Source organism: Symphalangus syndactylus, chromosome 1 (genome assembly GCF_028878055.3).
Source record: "Symphalangus syndactylus isolate Jambi chromosome 1, NHGRI_mSymSyn1-v2.1_pri, whole genome shotgun sequence".
Taxonomy (NCBI): Eukaryota; Metazoa; Chordata; class Mammalia; order Primates; family Hylobatidae; genus Symphalangus; species Symphalangus syndactylus.
In genome coordinates, this window is record NC_072423.2 from 114920314 (window position 1) to 114938346 (window position 18033).

The 18033-nt window shown below is 46.9% G+C and overlaps 1 protein-coding gene across 13 annotated transcripts in view; it reads left to right on the forward strand.

Moving 5' to 3' along the window:
* The first annotated feature begins 11318 nt into the window (after window positions 1–11318).
* The window catches only part of LOC129483098 (leucine zipper transcription factor-like protein 1), a 204365-nt gene continuing 197650 nt past the window's right edge, over window positions 11319–18033 (forward strand). For all 13 annotated transcript variants that reach the window (XR_010113929.1, XR_010113933.1, XM_063610782.1 and 10 more), the window contains exon 1: window positions 11319–11417. The gene's annotated coding sequence lies outside the window, so the exon portion shown is untranslated. The remainder of the gene's footprint in view (window positions 11418–18033) is intronic.

Sequence of the window (18033 nt, forward strand, 5' to 3'; positions counted from 1 at the left end):
CTCGGCCTCCCAAAGTGCTGGGATTACAGCCGTGAGCCACCACAACCAGCCAATAAAAACAATTTTTTAAAGGGATCTGTGATCAAACTGAAAGTCATTGCTTTAAACCAATTGTATATTGATAACACCCACATTTATATCTGCCGCAGCTCAAACCTCTCCCCTGCATGTGGGTTCATGCATCTTGGTCAGAGGCGTTCCAACCAGAGTGATTCCATCTTTAATAAAGCTGGGATAAAGCCAAACCTGCTGAGTTACATTCCCAGGGAGCTGGACACTCTTGGTCATAAGCTGTTTATGGCTGAGGGAATGAGTTAATAGTGTTAACTAAATAAAGACCCAGAACTTATGGAAACGTCCCAGTACTTTAAGAACAAAAAGCATTTTTAGTTTAAGAACAGGTTTTGCTTTAAAGATAATAGTAACAGGAGAGTAACAATACTAATAGACTGTCACAAGCTGATCACAGGCTTTCGTGATAGAGTACACTATTCTTAATAACTTATATAAGCCAGCACTACGTTTAAGGTAGTGCATTCCTCCTCTTGCTTTCTGGGACACCCTACTCTGTAATTGAGTAGCCTCTAATAAACTTAACTTCAATATATTCTGTGACTCGCCCTGAATTCTTTCCTATGCAAGATCCAAGAACCCACTCTTGGGGTCTGGGACAAGATCCCTTTTCTGGTGATAGCTTCTGCCTGCAAGACACCTCCACTTGGATGTCTAATCAGCATCTGAAATCTATGTCTAAAACCCAGCTCTTGACCTGCCCCCTGCATACAACCCCACATCTGCTTCTACAGTCTTTACCATTTCTGCTTTTGCTAATTCAATTCTTCCATTGGCCAAAAAGCTAGGAATCATCTTTGGTTCCTTTCTTTCTCTCATTGTTTATGACCAGTTCATGACTGAATCTTCTCAGCTCTACCTTTTAATCCAACCACTTCTCACTCCTATCTCTTCTGTGACCGACTGCACTGACTCACCTGCACTCTCATAACTGGCTCCCTGCTTCTTCCCTTGCCCCTACAGTCTATTCTCCTCTGGCCACACTGGCCTCCTTGTGGCTCCTCAAACACACTAGGCCCAGGTCTTGACTCAGAGCCTTTGCACTGGTTGTTCTTTTTGCCTAAAATTATTTCTCCATTATCCCCAAGGCTCACTCCATATCCATCTCACCATGTGGCCTTCCTCATGGCATGACTGCCTCAGAGTAGTCAGATTTCTTTTTTTTTAGATGGAGTCTCACTCTGTCGCCCAGGCTGGAGTGCAGTGGCATGATCTCAGCTCACTGCAAGCTCCGTCTCCCGGGTTCACACCATTCGCCATTCTCCTGCCTCGGACTCCCAAGTAGCTGGGACTACAGGTGCTTGCCACCATGCCCAGCTAATTTTTGTGTGTGTGTTTTTAGTAGAGACAGGGTTTCACCATGTTAGCCAGGATGGTCTTGATCTCCTGACCTTGTGATCCACCCCCCCTCAGCCTCCCAAAGTGCCGGGATTACATGTGTGAGCCACGGTGCCCAGCGGGTAGTCAGACTTCTTACGTGAAAGTTCAAAACTCCAACTACATCATTTTTCGTGACTCAGCCTTGGAAAACACAGTGTTGCTTCTGCATTCTGTATTGGTGGAAGCAGTCGCCAGCGACTCAGAATCAAGGTGAGGGGAATTAGACTCTGCCTCTTGATGGGGGAGTAGCAAGGTCACATTGTGGAAAAACACAAGAGATGGGAAATCGTATTGTGACCATCTTTGGAAAATACAATCTGACACAGTTCACTTTTCCCAGTCCACTTTTGGTAGCAGACTTCTATTTCAGATACCATTTCTGCCCGACAAATTACCCTGAAACTTAGCAGCTTAAAGCTATCATTTTATTTGTTTATTGCTCATGGATTTTGTGGGTCAGGAATACAGGAAGGGCTCAGCAGGGCAGTTCCCACCTAGGATCACTTACACAGTTGCAGTCAGATGTCGGCTGAAGCTGCCATCATTTCATGGCTTGACTGGGTAGGACGTCCAAGATGGTGCAATCACATGGCTGGCAGATGACACTGGTGTCAGCTAGAAGCTCCACTGGGCTATAGATGTGGACTCTCCAGCAGGGAGTTCTCAGTGAATCAGATTTCTTACATGGCATCTGGCTCCCACAGAGAACAATCCCAAGGCAACCAGGCGGAGACTGCATTGTCTATTCCCACCTAGCCTCAGAAGTTCCATAACATCACTTTGGCTGCGTTCTTTAGGTTACAAGCAATTCACAAAGGTCAGCCAAGATTCAAGGGGAGAAGACATAGAATCCTCCCACCCACCACCACTACCTCTGGGTGAGAGTAATGTCAAAGACATGCTTGTGAACATGTTTTAAAATTGCCATACTCATCTCCTTCGAGTTTGCTAAAATGTCACCTTCTCTTTTTTGTTTTTTTAGTTTTTGAACATTAAAAAAAAAATAGAGAGACAGGGTCTTGCTATGTTTCCTAGGCTGGTCTTGAACTCCTGAACTCAAATTATCCTCCCACCTAGGCCTCCCAAAGTGCGAGGATTACAGGTGTGAACCACCATGCCTAGCCAAAATGTCACATTCTAAGAGAGACTTTTTCTTCCCACCCAACCCCCATCCCAGCCTTCCAATTCCTTTTCTATGGTTTCTTTTTCCCCCACAGTATCTGTCACCTTCTAACTTAACATTTAAATTATCTCTTTATCATACTTATCGTCTCCCTCCTCTAGAATATAAGTTCCATGACAACAGAGATTTTTGTCCATTCAGTCCACTGCTGAAGCCCAGGCATCTAAGCCAGGAGTCAGCAAATGGCCATATCTGACCTGCTGCTGTTTTTTTTAAATAAAGTTATGTTGAAACACGGCCATGTCCATTCACCTATGTATTATCTATGGCTGCTTTTGCACCATAATGACAGACTTAAGCAGTTGCAACTGAGACCATATGAGCCACAAAGTTTAAAATATTTACTTCTGGCTCTTTACATATAAATTTTGTCAACCCCTGATCTAGAATAATACCTGGAGTGCTCCATAAATATTTATTGAATGAATAAATAGCTGTGACTTAACCAAATACAACTTTTCTATTACCAAACAGTTTCTATTACCAAACTGTTTTTGTTTTTAAGTATAAAACAGAGAATGGGCACAGAGAGGCCCATTTCACTGTTTTTTTTCCGAAATAAAGAAACATTTTGCCCAAAGGTGAATTGAAGTCCCCATCCCTTACAAGATAAACTGCTCACAACTGTGAAATGGCAAATCTCCAGCTGCAATTGCTAGCTGGACTCCTGGAAGCAACTGCAACCAGGGGCTCATTTTTAAACATTTGGAGGTTCCCCAGAGTCCTGTGGTATAGGACTTTGTTTTTTGTCTTCATCCAATCCTGTTTTCAAAACTTATTTGACCACAGGGTCTAATATTGTTGATGAAACACTCTTTACTATCCCAGGGAACTACTTGACTTATGGAGAGAGTGACTGTGATATTATGCAATAGATATTTGGTCTTCATCCCCATTTCCTGGCATACAACTCCTAAAATTCTTGGAATCTTCCAAGTGCTATGTTTTTTGTATGCTAATGTTGACCTGTTAGTAGTGCCGAATCTGTATGGGTCTGCAGCTACTCTATTCTGGCCTCCTCAAAGGAAAGAATTCAACTGAGGGGCATAACGCCGAGGGAGAAACAGAGGCAAGTTTTAGAGCAGGAATGAAAGGAAGTAAAATATACTTGGAAGAGGGCCAAGTGGGTGACCTGAGAGATCCAAGTGCCCCATCCGGCCTTTGACTTGGGGTTTTATACATTGGCATGCTTCTGGGGTTTTGCATCTTTCTTCTTTGATTTTTTCCTTCAGGGCAGCCTGTCCTCAGTGCAGTGGCCTGCCAGCACTTGGGAGGGGCCGCATGCGCATGTTTAGGAAGTTGTACATATGCTCACTTGGGGCGTTTTTCCCTTACCAGCTGAGTGTTCCTAGGCGAAGGTCATATACCAGTTAAACTCCACCATTTTGCCGCTTAGTGTGCATGCTTGAGCCCATTTGCCCCAATTCCTGAGATCTTACTGGGAAGCTGCCGATCACCAGCTTCAAGTGTTTTCTATCTATTGGGAGACTGTCTAGTTGCGGGCTGCAACCAATTACTATTTTAGAGAGACAGTTTGACAACTGCCTGACCATCATCGGATAGTTGCCTGACCATCATCGGATAGTTGCCTGACATTCTTGGTGGGGAGGAAGGCCCCCCTTGTGCCCTGCTCACGTCTGCCTAACTACCTACTCTAACATTTCCCCCCTCAAGAGTCCAAGACCCTATTCTTTGGGAAAATGGACGAAGAACAGTCTTCTGTAACTGCTTCCTGCTGACAGAGGGGCAGTGATGGTTGTTCTGTGGGTCTTGGCCTCTTGCTAGCTGTCAGGGCAGGGTAGCTCCATGGGTTGGAGTTGAGTTTCGCTCAGCTCCTGCAGCATTTGGGAAGCTGAGTGAAGTCCCTCTGCCAGTCCTCCCCAGGGTATGTGCCTCTCCTTTGGATTGCACTTATTAATGGAGGGGGCTTCTCTCTCAGAGGATTATTTATGGTGCACAAGGTGCAGGCTTGACAAATCTGTTGAATAGTTTTATTTAGTGCCTTCCTGCTAAACGCCTATTTACAAATTTGCCCTAGTCTGTCCTTTCCAAGGTGGCAGGAGTTGTGGAAACTCTTGATGACTTTTTTGGGAGGCTTTAGGTAGATAGAGAAGCCCTCCCAACCTGTACCAACCACTGATTTCTTCTTTATACTCACAATGGGTGGCCCAATCTATTTCTTCCTTAGTGTACTGGAGAGAGGGCAGTTCACTGATGGAAAAGGGGAGCGAGGCCCCCATGAAGGTATTTTTTGAGACGGCTGCCTCTTCAGCTTTTTGGTCAGCTAACCGTTTTCCTCATGCAGTTTCATCAGAACCCTTCTGGTGTCCTTTACAGTGCACTACTGCCACTTCCCAGGGCAAATGAACAGCCTCTAGGACCTCTAAGATTTGAGGCCCATACTTAATAGGAGTATCCCAAGCTGTTAGGTACCCCTCTTTCCTTTCAGATAGCCATGTGGGCATGAGACACCAGAAAGGCGTATTTAAAACCTATATACATGGTTATTCTTTTTCTTTCCCTAGTTTTAGGGCTCTGGTTAGTGCAATGAGTTCGGCCAGTTGCACTGAGGTCCCCGGGGACAGAGCTTTAGCCTCCAGAACTAGGTGAAGGGACACTAGAGTGTACCATGCATATCTAGTTCCATTCCGGACAAAACTACTTTCATCTGAAAACAATATTTCATCCAGATTATCTAGGGGCTGATTCTTTGAGTCTTCCCAGCTGGCATAAATTTGGTTAAGTATCTCACAACATTAATGCGTTGAGTTATAGTCTCCTCGTAGTGGCAGTAAGGAGGCTGGGTGAAGGGTGGAATACCACTCAACTGTTAGCTGTGGGTTTTCTAACAACAAGACTTAGTACTTTAGCAGTCTGTTATCAGTGTGCCATTATGGCACTTTTATGTTCAATAAGGGGCTTATTTGCTGGGATGTCAGGAGTCGAACTGACAGTCCCATGGTGATTTTAAGGGCCTCCTCAAGTAGGATGGCCACTGCAACAAGTGTGACCACACTTGCACTACTGGGTCTAGGTTCTTTAAAAAGTAACCTAAGGGACATTTGATTGGCTCGATGGTTTGAGTTAGAACTCCTAGGGCTACACCTTGCCTTTCAGTGACAAAAAGCTGAAATGTGTTGGTTAGTGTGAGTAGCCCAAGATCTGGGGCTTGTGAGAGGGCAGTTTTTAGCTGTATAAAGTCTTGCTCCTGATCCTTTAACCAAAGAAGTGGGTCCCTATCAGTCCCTTCTTTTAGAGCCTGATGTAAGTACTGAACAATCCCACCATGTCCCAGTATCCAAAGTCTGCAATATCCTGTGATCACTAGAAAGGCCTGATGCTGCTTTTGGGTGGCCGGGAGAGGTATTTTAAGGATGGCCTGTATCCATTCTGGGGAGAACTTATGTTCTCCAGGGGTCAGGATTATCCCCAAATATTGGACCTCTAGTATCAGTAGCTGTGTCTTGGCCTTGGACACCTTGTACCCTCTGTCTGCCAGTAAATTTAGTGTCTGGACTAGATGTTGGATTCCCAGCTGCCTTGCAGGGGAGCAGATTAACAGGTCATCCATATGCTGTAGAAGCCATCTGCCCCCTCTCAAGAGTCAGGTCCTGCAAATCTCTAGCCAAGGCTTGCCCAAACAAATGGGAACTATCTGTGAAACTTGTGGAAGCACTGTCCAGGTGAGCTGTTGATGCCTTGCTTTCTCATTCTCCTACTCAAATGCAAATAAAATTGGGAGGATGAGTCTAGGGAGATTCAAAAGAAAGTGTCTTTGAGTTCTAAGACTGAAAACAACTGAGCGTCTGGAGGTACTTCTCCTACAATTATTAATACATACGGGCTGGGGACCATTGGGACTACTGCCTCATTTATGATTCACAGGTCCTGGACTAGCCTGTATTTGTCATTGCTTTTTTTTTTTTTTTTTTTTTTTTTGAGACGGAGTTTTGCTCTTGTTCCCCAGGCTGGAGTGCAATGGCACAATCTTGGCTCACTGCAATCTCTGCCTCCCACGTTCAAGTGATTCTCCTGCCTCAGCCTCCCGAGTACCTGAGTAGCTGAGATTATAGGCATGCGCCACCATGCCTGGCTATTTTTTTTTTTTTTTTTTTTTTTTTTTTTTGTATTTTCAGTAGAGACGGGGTTTCTCCATGTTTGCCAGGCTGGTCTCAAACTCCTGACCTCAAGTGATCTGCCCAGCTCAGCCTCCCAAAGTGTTGGGATTATAGGTGTGAGCCACTGCACCTGGCCTCATTGCTCTTCTTAACAGGTAAGATGCAGGTGTTACAGGGCAAGCTATTGAGTATTAATAACTCATGTTACAGAAATTTTTCAATCAGGAGCCAAAGTCCTTCTTTGGCCAGCTGCCTTCTACAAGGATAGCAAGAAGGATCCTTGAGATGAATTACTACAGGCATTGCCTTTCCATGTATTCCTGTGGCCCAGACCTCTGGATTAATGGAAAGGTCTGTAAGCAGTTCATCCTGTGTGTGGTTTCCTTGAGACATAAGATTGCATTTGGAAAAGGAGGTGTTGCCTTGGAGGAAAGGTTAACTAAGCCCCTAGTCTAAATAAACTATCTCTACCCAAAAGGGGCATAGGACATTCTGGCATCACTAAAAATGAATGAGAAAAGACAGTTTCCCCCCACAGGCACCAGAGAGGAGGAGTAAATCTTCAGCTTATAGGCACCGCATTTAGCCCCAGCACCAGGGAGGATTTGGAGGATAATTGCTCAGGAAAAGAGGTAAGCACTGAGTAGGCCGCTCCCATGTCCAAAAGAAAACTTATAGTCCTACCTGCCATGTCCAAAGCAGCCCTTGGGTCTGTCCCTTCAACAGCAATGTTCAATCTGGGAACTGACTGATGTGTAGGGCTCCTTCAGCTCAAGGCCATCAGGGGTTGGGATTCTGTCCCAGAGTCCCTTCGGTCCTCAGGGCAGTCCCGTTTCCAGTGGCCAAGCTTGTGGCAGTGGGGGCAAGCCATGCGGGGCTTTTTTCCATCAGTCCCTTTGGGGCAGTTTGCCTTCCAGTGGCCTGCCCTCCTGTGCTGATGGCAGTTACCTGCGAGGGTAATCTGAAGGCAACCTGGAGGGGGCTGGCAGACTTGTAGTGCAGCCAAGAGTTGGAGCTGCTACTTTTCCTTTTGCCTCCCTTTTCCTGAGCTCTTTCCTGCATCTCCTGGTTTTGGTTGTAGAAGATTGAGGAAGCTATTTTGAAGATGTCAGTCCCGGGGTGTTGGGGCCCAGTGCTAGCTTTTGGAGTTTCCTCTGAATATCTGGGGCTACTGGAGTTAGGAAATGGTCCTTTAGGGTCAGTTGTCTTTCTGGTGTGTCTGGGTCTAGGTTAGTATGTTTCATTAGGGCCTCTTGTAGCCTCTCTAGGGGTTTTCAAGAGGGCCTTGATCTATTAAGGCCAATTTATTATAGTTTATAGGCTCTGTTTTGCTAGCTTTCATTCTTTCTACCAGACAGAGAAACATGTGGTTCCTTGCCTATATACCCTCCCTGGGTATGGTAACCCCAATTAGGGTCAACCTAGGGAACTGCGGTGGCCCCCACAGTGTTGCCACCAGAGTCAGTCATGTGCATTGCACTTATAAATTGCTGGGTCACCTCTGTAATGGAGTCACATTCTCCCTTAGAGTTTGCCATAGTATGACTGAGAGGGCCCTCCAGGTGAGTTCAAATGTTTAGCCCAGTTTATGGAACTCTTTGATGTATTTTTCAGGGTCTTCCATAAACTTCCTACTTCCATCTTAATCTGGCTCAGGTCTTGCATAGTGAATAAAGTCTGGACTCTAGTGGGTCCACTGGGGCTGCTAATCTCTTGAAAGGGGCATAACTTAAGGGGGTGGTGTCCAGAGGGTGGTCCTGGCTAGAAAGAGGAAGGCTCCAAGGCTGGAAGACTTGGATATAAGGGGTAGAAGGGGCAGTGGGGTTTGACCCAAGCTCTGCCCTTGGTTCCTCTGGGGCTTGAGCCCTGGGTAAACCCAATAAGAGCCCTCCCAAACCAACTGGTGGGAGCTGCCTGACAATGGCCGCTATCATCACTGGATCCATTTTACAAGCCTGACAAAGGCCATGGTTGTTTCTTAGGGCCACGAAGGCCTGTACATAAAGGATTTCTGTTCATTTTCCCTGCTGACAGCAAAACAAATCTAGTTGATGGATTGTATTAAAATTTATGCTTCTGTTTTCTGGCCAACATTACTGGTCCTGGAGCTTTTATTCAACCCCAGCTGTGTTACAGAAAAACATTAGCCTTTTCCTTTTTAGGGTTTGGGGTGCAAACTTTTCTCACTTCTTGAGGATGCATCCGAGGGGCGTGTCCCATGGTATGAATATGTGATTATCCATCTGTGAAGAGAGAATAGAGGATTAAAAAAAAGGGGGAAAAGAAGGCGTACTCTCTTATTTCCCTATTATCCCTTCCTGAACAGGGTATCCCTCATTCATCCTTGGGGCTCCAGAGTGAACCGATCTTACCTGGTACCTTTAACCTTGCTCCCATCACATCATGATTATCCACTTGAGAAGAGAGGAGATACCAGAGTGAATAGGGAGCCCCTTATTCATCCTTGGAGTTTCAGAATGAACTGGTCTTATGGATACCCCTAACCTTGGCTTTATCTCTGTTATAGGGTAATCTATTCTGTGCCTGTAGCCTGGGACCAGCCTTCATCTCTGTCAGGTGGGTACTTTTGTCTCTTGAGCCTGTGGCCTTGGGCCAACCTATATCCTTGTATCCATGAACTTATAGTGACTCTCTCAGAGCATTCTAGCAACAAAGTGAGTATCTCTTTTCTTATCATCTCATTTCCCATTTTTCTTAAAGTAGATGAGAAGCCTGTATCTGTACCAGTTCAGCCAACTGCCAGAATGGAATGGACTTCTTTCCCTTCAAATATGACCTTAAAGGTCTGGATGCATATTGGCAAGGGCATGGAAGTGATTCGAGAAATGGAGGAAAATGTGTATGTGAGATTCCTCGTCCTCCTCCCTAACCATCACCTGATGGTTGCCTGACATTCCTTGGCAGGGGTGAGGGGGTCTCCTGCCCTGCTCTTTATCTGCAACCATTGCAGTATCCTTTATAATAGACAAGTAAATGTGTTTCTCTGAGTTCTATGAACCACTCTAGCAAATTAGCTGAACCCAAAGAGGGTGTCGTGGGAACTCAACTTGAAGCCAGTCATTCAGAAGTTCTGGAGGCCCAGACTTACAACTGGTGTTTCAAGGTGAGCAGGCAGTCTTGGGGACTGAGCCCTCCACTTGTGGGATCTGATACTACACGTAGATAGTGTCGGAATTGAATTGGAGGACACCCAGGTGCGGTCCGCTGCTCAGTGTGTGGGGAAAACCCCATACATATCTGGTCACCAAAGTATTCTCCTGTGCTGATGATTGTAGTTGTGTAAGAGTAGAGGAAAAACACGGTTTGAGGGAAGTTTTTTTTTTCCCATACAGTTTCAAACAAGGATATTGGACAAGATGACCAACATTAAAATCTCTCTCATCCTTAATAGTGCATGAAGCTGTTCAGATAGTGGTTGGAACAATGATTTCTCTTAGAGCACTACATTGATTACTTTTCTCTTTGTCATCTTCTCACTCCCCCCGTTTTCTTTCTGTTCTTTCTGTTAACAAGAGTGGAAATCACTTCTATTCATGTACCTCCTCCCAACCCCACCCCCAAACTGACTACTCCATCCATCCATCTAACTCACTGTTTTAGCTACATCTAATTTATAAAATTAGATGGCTAATGAGATGTCATAGCCTAAAATCGACTAAGAAATTGATTTTCTTTCTGTATTATTCTACCCAGACAACACCCTGCTTCCTCAATTTAGAATGTTGGGCCACCACGGTTCCTGACTGGATACCACGAGCTAGGTCCTACAAGGGAGAGAGCTGTTTCTGGCTTAAGTGATGAGAACTAGGGCAGAGAGTAAAGGATAGCCAGCCACAGCTAAGGAATGCAGTCAGTTACAAGCCAAAGTCCCCGTGTAGCATTCCTCTTTTCTACTGTGCCCATAGCGGACATTGATTGAATGCATTTGTTCTATCGTATTCAGTTCCAGAGTGCTTTGCAACACCCATCTTGTAAACAGAAGTTGGGCTGAGGTTGGGGCCAAAGTTAGGGGTGGTAGTTCATAAACACGTAGTTTTTGAGCACTAATTTTAAGTAAGACCCTGATACTAAGAAATAAGGGGGATTAAAAGATGGGAAATTAGGCCCACCAATACATGTTTTTCTATTTCCCAATATATCAAAATATTATCATTTTAACATGCAATCACTAAAAATTAAAGAGCTAGTTAACATTCTTCGGACTCTGGTACGTAGGTGTATTTCACACTTAGAGCACGTGCACGATTCAACTCGAACTAGCTACATTTGGAGTGCTCCTTAGCCCTCCAAATGTAGCTCAAGAACAGTGTTGTTGTCAAGATCCCAGACATTTGATTTGTGGCCCTCCGGGGTTGCAAGGGTTAACCTGGGGCCAGCTTGGGTCGGGGGTGGGACGGGCGGTCCGGGGACTGGGCGGTGGGAGCAGTTAACCCCCGCCCTGCGAAGTCGCCGGGAGTTGTAGTCGGAGCCCCGGGAGTCCGATGGGAGTTGTAGGCCTCAGCCCCGGGAAGCACGCCGGGAGTTGTAGTTCGCCCCCTCCAGCCGCCTGGTGTGCACGTCATGGCCGTCGGCACCGCGGTCTCGTCCTCTTCCGCTTGGCCCCAGAAAGTTTCGGTTCTGCCCGGCTGTGGACCCACGAGCGCGTAAGTGCCGCGGGAGACCGGCTGGACTCTGGGGGCACCTGGGTCACTCACGATCCCGGAGCCGAGAGCTTCGCTCGGGGCGCCGCTTGTCACCTGTTGCCCTTACAGTGCCCGCCCATCCCAGGTTTCCCTCAGACCCTGCCCGAGGCCCCCTCCGTCCTTGCCCAGCGGGCCGGGAAGCACCTCGGGCCGGTGGAAGCCGGCCCAGGCACCCAGCCTGCCTCTGTTGGTCGGTTAGAAAGACAGACCCCAAACACCAGTTCCAAGACCCCGGACGGCCGAGGGGCCGCAAGGGAAAGAAGCCCACCGTGCGGCATCTCAGAACAAGCCTGGAAGCCTTAGCACAGGATGGGGCAGGCCCCAGAGTTCCTGCCTGCGTGGTCTTTAGGAAGTTTAGTTTCTGGCCCAGTTGGGCCGGGACAGCCCAGACCTTCACTTTGCAAGACTCCGCTGGTGCGCGGATCTCTCCCCTCTTCCCAGGAGGGGAAGCTTCTTTCTTCCCGCCCCATCCTTTGGCCAAGGCCTATTCACTATCCACTGCCCCTTGTGCCCATGCGCAGGGTCTCGAGATAGCCCTCAGGGGTCTTTTCCCGAAACACCTGTTGTCTCTGGTGTGGCGGCACTGCCCTGGACTGGAGTCCGTGCTGTTGAAACCTGGCGGGGGTGGGGCGGGGAGCGGGGAGGATGGCGGAATTTTATTTTTTGTAAGAAAAGCACATGTGATTGACGCGTTAACCGCGTGGCCCCCTGTTAAAGCACATGTATTCTCTGATGTCCCTGTCACTCTTCACCGTTCCCATTGGGTGTCCTCTCCAGAAAAAAAATAGAACACTTGTTGAAACTGCCTGTGTTGGCCAGAGCCTCTCAGCCCCTCTGCTTGTCTTACCACAGCAGTTTCCTTTCCCAACAGAGAAATGGGTCAGGGGCTTTTGGGGGGGGCAGAGGATCCAGGGCTTAATCTGCTCACTGGTTCTCCTGCCCCTGCAGGCCTTGTGGTCTCTGGCAGCAAGCTTAATTCTCCTGCCATCTGCCTAATGCGGCTGGAGGGTGTTGGGGGCTGGTGTGGGGGAAGGGTGCGGAGCTGGAGCTATCATGCCAGGGTTTTCTGCTTTCAGTAGTTCCCACCTTCTGAAGTGGACCACTGTTGAGTGAGCTCCACTTGACCCTCCCTTCTGTGACAGCCACTGTTCTGAAAGCATTGAATGCCCCATACTAGTTGTGCACCGTAGTTATTATCACCCTGGAAATAAGAGCTAATTGTCACAGTGATGGATCTCAGCCTCCTTTGATTAATAGGATCTCTCCTAAAGGCTCTTGCTTTAGGAAATAAAGTTTATCTGTTTATGTTCAAAGTGACTATCTTTGTGTAGCACTTCATTTACTTTTTAAATTGTTTTTAATATTTTATTAGAAAAATAAACATAGAGAATCACTGAAAGGATTGTATGGTGAATATCCGTATGCTCGATTCTTAATATTTTACTTTGATTTTTTTTGTGCAGTTACTTTAGAGATTGGTAACAGTCTCAGGCAGTGATCCTTTAGCTGTTGTTTGGATGACCTTTGCCCCTTGGGGCTGGGTTTGGAGCACCAGTATAATTTCAGGAGTCAAGTTTTTAACCTGGTCCTTTCTGAGGGGGATGGCCCCCATAGATGTTTGTGATGAGAGGAATCACCCATAACAGAGCAAGATCAGAGCAGCTGGTAGCTTTGACCCATATTGGTCACCGAGGCTGTGGGCTGCTGACTCAAGAATACAAAGTAGGTACGCAAGAAATGGCAGCCCCCTCACCCCCACCCACCCTGCTTCCGTTTAGGGGAGATGTTTAGCTGATAGGTAACTTTTGTTTACTGAAGATTCCAAAGACACAGCTTTGGTGACTCAAGACTAGAATGTCTTTAAACATGAGGCAGAGGAAGTGTGTTGTCTAGCTGTGGTCTTATGGTGGAAATCACTGGTAGGCACCCAGAGTTAGGAGCCATGTTCACTGCAAGCAGCCCTAGGCAGCAGGTAAGGGTCATTAACTGGTGCCTGTGATTACAGAGGCAACTTGTGAGCACAGATGAGTCCATTATGATCAGGGCAACATCTGCTCACGTCGTGACTGCCATGTTCTTGTCTTAGTCAAAAGATAAACAGTATTTTGTTTGTGATCTCAATGCCAATTTCAAGAAAATAAGAACTCTTTATTGGTATAAAAGCCTCTATTTGAGCAATTAAATAAATCAATAGGGTGGGAATTGGAATGTTTCTGTGGTTCTACCTATGGAAATACCGTTTACCTTCTTGCTGTTCGTTGATACATCACAAAAATGGCTGAAATATCTGTACTACCCCCATAATAAGAGCCATTGCTTTGGAGCAAATGGGCCCCATGTCTTTGAGAAGAGGAGGATGGCAGAAGCTGTGCTCAGTTGGGCAAGAGCAGTTTTATCCCTTTTCTCACATTGGAGCCAGTCAGCCTGTTGGTTTTAGTAACCTCTAGTGGTCCTTCCTGTTCACTTGGGTCTCTGTGGCATTTGAAAGGCACCAAGGGCCTGTTTCTTATTAGGCCGGATGCCATTTGGAGGATGTGTACATCAGTGTGGTTCTGATGAAAGACTTAAGGAGAATCTGTGGTTTGGGTATAGTATTGTGGCCCTGTGGCTGGGACCCAAGGGCTGATCTGGCCAACTACCTCAGAAATCTAGAGTACTGTACCCTAGGCCAGTCCCAGGAACCCGAGTTAGGGGAAGTCCTTAGCATACAGAATAAAAGCTTGGACCAAAAGAGCATCCCAAGAAAACCATTAGCATGCAGGGGGCAAGGCCAAGAGAAGAATCCCTATGTGAAGTTCAGGATAGGGCTGGACAGCCGAATCAGAAACAGTGGTTTAAAATGGAGCTGGAAGGAATTTCCTGAAGTTGACTCTGCAGCCCCAGATGCTTTTTCCAGGGTATCTGTAGACTTGGTCAGGAGCAGGGAGGGGACACTTAGAAGACTTAGCCACTGAGAATGTCTGTTACCCTCCTTTCCCACCTCCTTCAAGGGTTGCGATTCTTAATTAATTCACATGAAGGAAGTTTACCTCTCAACATTGCATCTGAAAAAAGAAAGGTAGGAAGAGGTCAAATGACTTCCCCAGGACAGAGAGTGCCTAAAAATAGTTGAGTAAGCTAAATATACCTTAGGTCTCACCCAACCACGGCATGATCTTTGTTGCATTATTTGTTGCATAATACATAATGGAAAGTTCACGTAACTAGTCTGATTCCAAAATCTAAATAGGGTCCAATTTGACAAAACTTGGCTACCACTGGTAAGAGAGAAGAAAATATCTTGCTCATTGCTCCAACTCCAGCTTCAGAGCCATCCTGGGTCCTGCTTGCCCCTCCCATCTGTGGCATGGCCCCACCCCCCTGCCTCTCTGCACCCAGGCTGGCACTGCTGTTGTCATGCTTCTCACCAAGAAGTGCAACAGAATCTAGGCCCACCAGCACCTCCCCTCCCCAGGTTGTCTTGTTGATGGTGTCAGATGCACACTTTCAGGAATGGAGTAACAAGGGCCTTGGGAGGTGTGTTTGTGCTAGGGCTGCCATAACAAAATACCACAGACTGAGCAGCTTAAGCAACAGAAATGTACTTTCTCACAGTTCTGGAGGCTGGAAGTCCCAGATCAAGCCATTGGCAGGTTTAGCTTCTCCTGAGGCCTCTCTGCTTGGCTCTCAGACAGCCACCTTCTTGCCGTGGCCTCACACGGCTTTTCCTCTGTGCTCCTGCATCCCTGGTATCTCCTGTGTGTGTCCAGAATTCCCCTTATAAACTCACCAGTCCAGTTGGATTTGGGCCCACTCTCATGGCCTCATTTAATCTTCATTACCTCTTCAAAGGCCCTGTCTTCAAACGCAGTCACATTCTGAGGTATGAGGGTTAGGGCTTCAGCATCGGAATGTGATGGGGTGGGGTGCACAATTCACCCCCTGACAGGAGGTTTGGGTTAGCAGGGTTGTTTGTGAGGGTGGCGGTGCTTTTCATTTTCCAGGATGGGGTGAAGGAGGCTGTGAGTAAGGCTTCCTCGGGAACCGAACTGTGGTTCACACTTCCTCCTGTCCACACCAAACCCAGAGAGACTGGAGCAGCTGGCCAGAGGAAGGTGTAGGGAGCATGAGCCGGGCAGGGCATGGCCCTGGCAGAGGGAGCAGAGCATCCAAACCCCGGAGGCAGGGCCCAGCCACAGAAGGGCATCGCAGGGAGGCTTGAACATAGGCAGAGGGGAGAAAGGGAAGGAGGAGGGACAAGAAGATGGGCCTATCCCTATCGAGGTCAGGCAGCACATCTGTAAAGGGCCTCACAAGCTGGGTTAAGAGATTTGTACCCGTCTGACAGCAGTCACCTGAGATCTCAGGACCCCAGAGGTCCGTTTATAAAGAGAGGCTAGGTAGGCAGTGTGGAGTAGACACACTTCATCTATCCCTGAATTATATTATTCTATTCACTCTGGGAATAATAGCTCACAATATTTTTACAATAATTACAACATAATGTTCACAATTTCTACGTGGTGTTTTAAATGCATTATTTTAGTCAACATACAAGTAATTTATGCTTAATAAAGGAAAATTGAAAAATCAGAGAAATAGAATATTTTTAAAAAATGTGCTTATGATGGCCGGGCTCAGTGGCTCGTGCCTGTAATCCCAGCACTTTGGGAGGCCGAGGCGGGTGGATCACGAGGTCAGGAGATCGAGACCATCCCAGCCAACATGGTGAAACCCCTGTCTCTACTAAAATACATTAAAAAAAAAATTGCCAGTCGTGGTGGCGTGTGCCTGTAGTCTCAGCTACTCAGGAGGCTGAGGCAGGGGAAATCACTTGAACCTGGGAGGGGGAGGTTGCAGTTGAGCCGAGATCACGCCACTGCACTCCAGCCTGGCAACAGAGCGAGACTCCATCTCAAAAAAAAAGTGCTCATGTTGCCACCATTGAAAGATTAGTAGTATTTACATCTTGGTACATTTCTATGCCTCAAAGTTTAGTTTGGTTGGTGGAGCAAGGATCTATGTGTTTTGTTTTGTCTAATTCATTCATTCATTCATTCAGCAGTAATTTATTGAGGGCTCTCCATATGCCAGAACTGTGCTAGGGGAAATCATGAACAGCAATGAAGTTTACAGACAAGTGGAAAGAATAGAGATTCAACAAAAAATTACCATTGTGATAAATGGCCACAGAAGCATAAGGTGAGACTCTGCAGTGAGGGCTGAGAATCATGAGCGGAGTACAGTGTGATACCTTGTATGTTCACTTGTTCTTATCAAAGCACTTACCAGGCCTCAAGTGCTCCTTCTTACTAGTTTTTATTGGGGTATATGTTATCTATTTCTCCTGCTGAGCCTGAGTTCCTTAAAGGTCAGAGCTCCACCCACTGCCCCTTTTCACAGCTATAGCCCTGGCTCCTGGTTCAGGCTTGCCTCTTAATCGTGCTGCCAAAAAATACCTTTTACCTGGCTGGCAGTTTGTTAGCACACAGAAGTTGCCTGCTGCTTCCTCAAGGCCGGGTTTTGTGGCTATGTCATATTCTATCAGAGATTCAGTTCTTAGTTTATAACTAGCTGGATTGGCCCCCTTGACACTTCGGTCAGGAGAGGTCCCAGAGCATGTAATTTTGGAGATCTGTAGTTTTTCCCCACCTAGGTTGGGCCTGTATTCTTTGGAGCAGGAGTGGATGCACCAGTTGAGTTCTCAATTATTGATGCAGTTGTTCCAGAGATTGTCCAGATTCTCATGCCTGTCATTGTCACCTCTTGGATATTTTCTCAGCCCCACAGCCTCAAGTACAGAGGTGTGGCTCCTCCCTTGAGCAACTGCCCACCTCACTAAAAAAAAGATTTGGCTTCCCCAGATCCAAAAGCAACCCCTCAGAGCCCTCTAAGTCCTGCTCTCTGGGGTCCATGGAGTGGAATAGGGGCTGTTTTGTGTGTGTTCTGGGAGAGCAACCAAGGAACCTGCTATTGTTGGTGGAGGGGAGGGGACCAAGAGAAGGTTCAAGAAGCCATGGCAAAGCCTCAAGTTCTCATTCCCTTTAAGAAAGAGAGAAGATGACAAGCAAGAAGGAGTGTTTGGGAAAGATGACCCAGGCATGCAGTGGATTAACACTTTAATCATAGGTCCAAGGGGTTGGGTCACCTAATGAGTCTTTGTTCACATGTGCTGAAATGCCTGCCTCTGAGCTGGCCTCTGGCAAACTTTGGAGCACTGTCCTAGCCACCCTCTTGAAGCTCTGGGAAGGGCAGTCTGCCTGCCCACTGATTGTTCCAGCCCCTGGGCCAGCAGGACCTCCAGGCCTTCGAAGCTGCAGGTACCAGCCAAGTGCCTCCCTTTCTGTAGGTGGTAACTAGATAGATGCCGTTGGGTGTGCTGAACCAGGCCTAGGCAATGGACTCTTCCAGAAAGGCTTTTCTGCCTTTTTAACTGTCCTTGTCCTTAATATTCTTTCTTGGTCAGGGGAGACTTTCAACTGGTAGGTTCCTCCTTATTTGGGACTGGGGGAGGAATCCAACTGTAAGGTGTCCTCTCTGGGTCAGCCCTTAGCTATTGTGTTGGGAGCAAAATTTTGAAGGTGGAGAAAGGTTGATT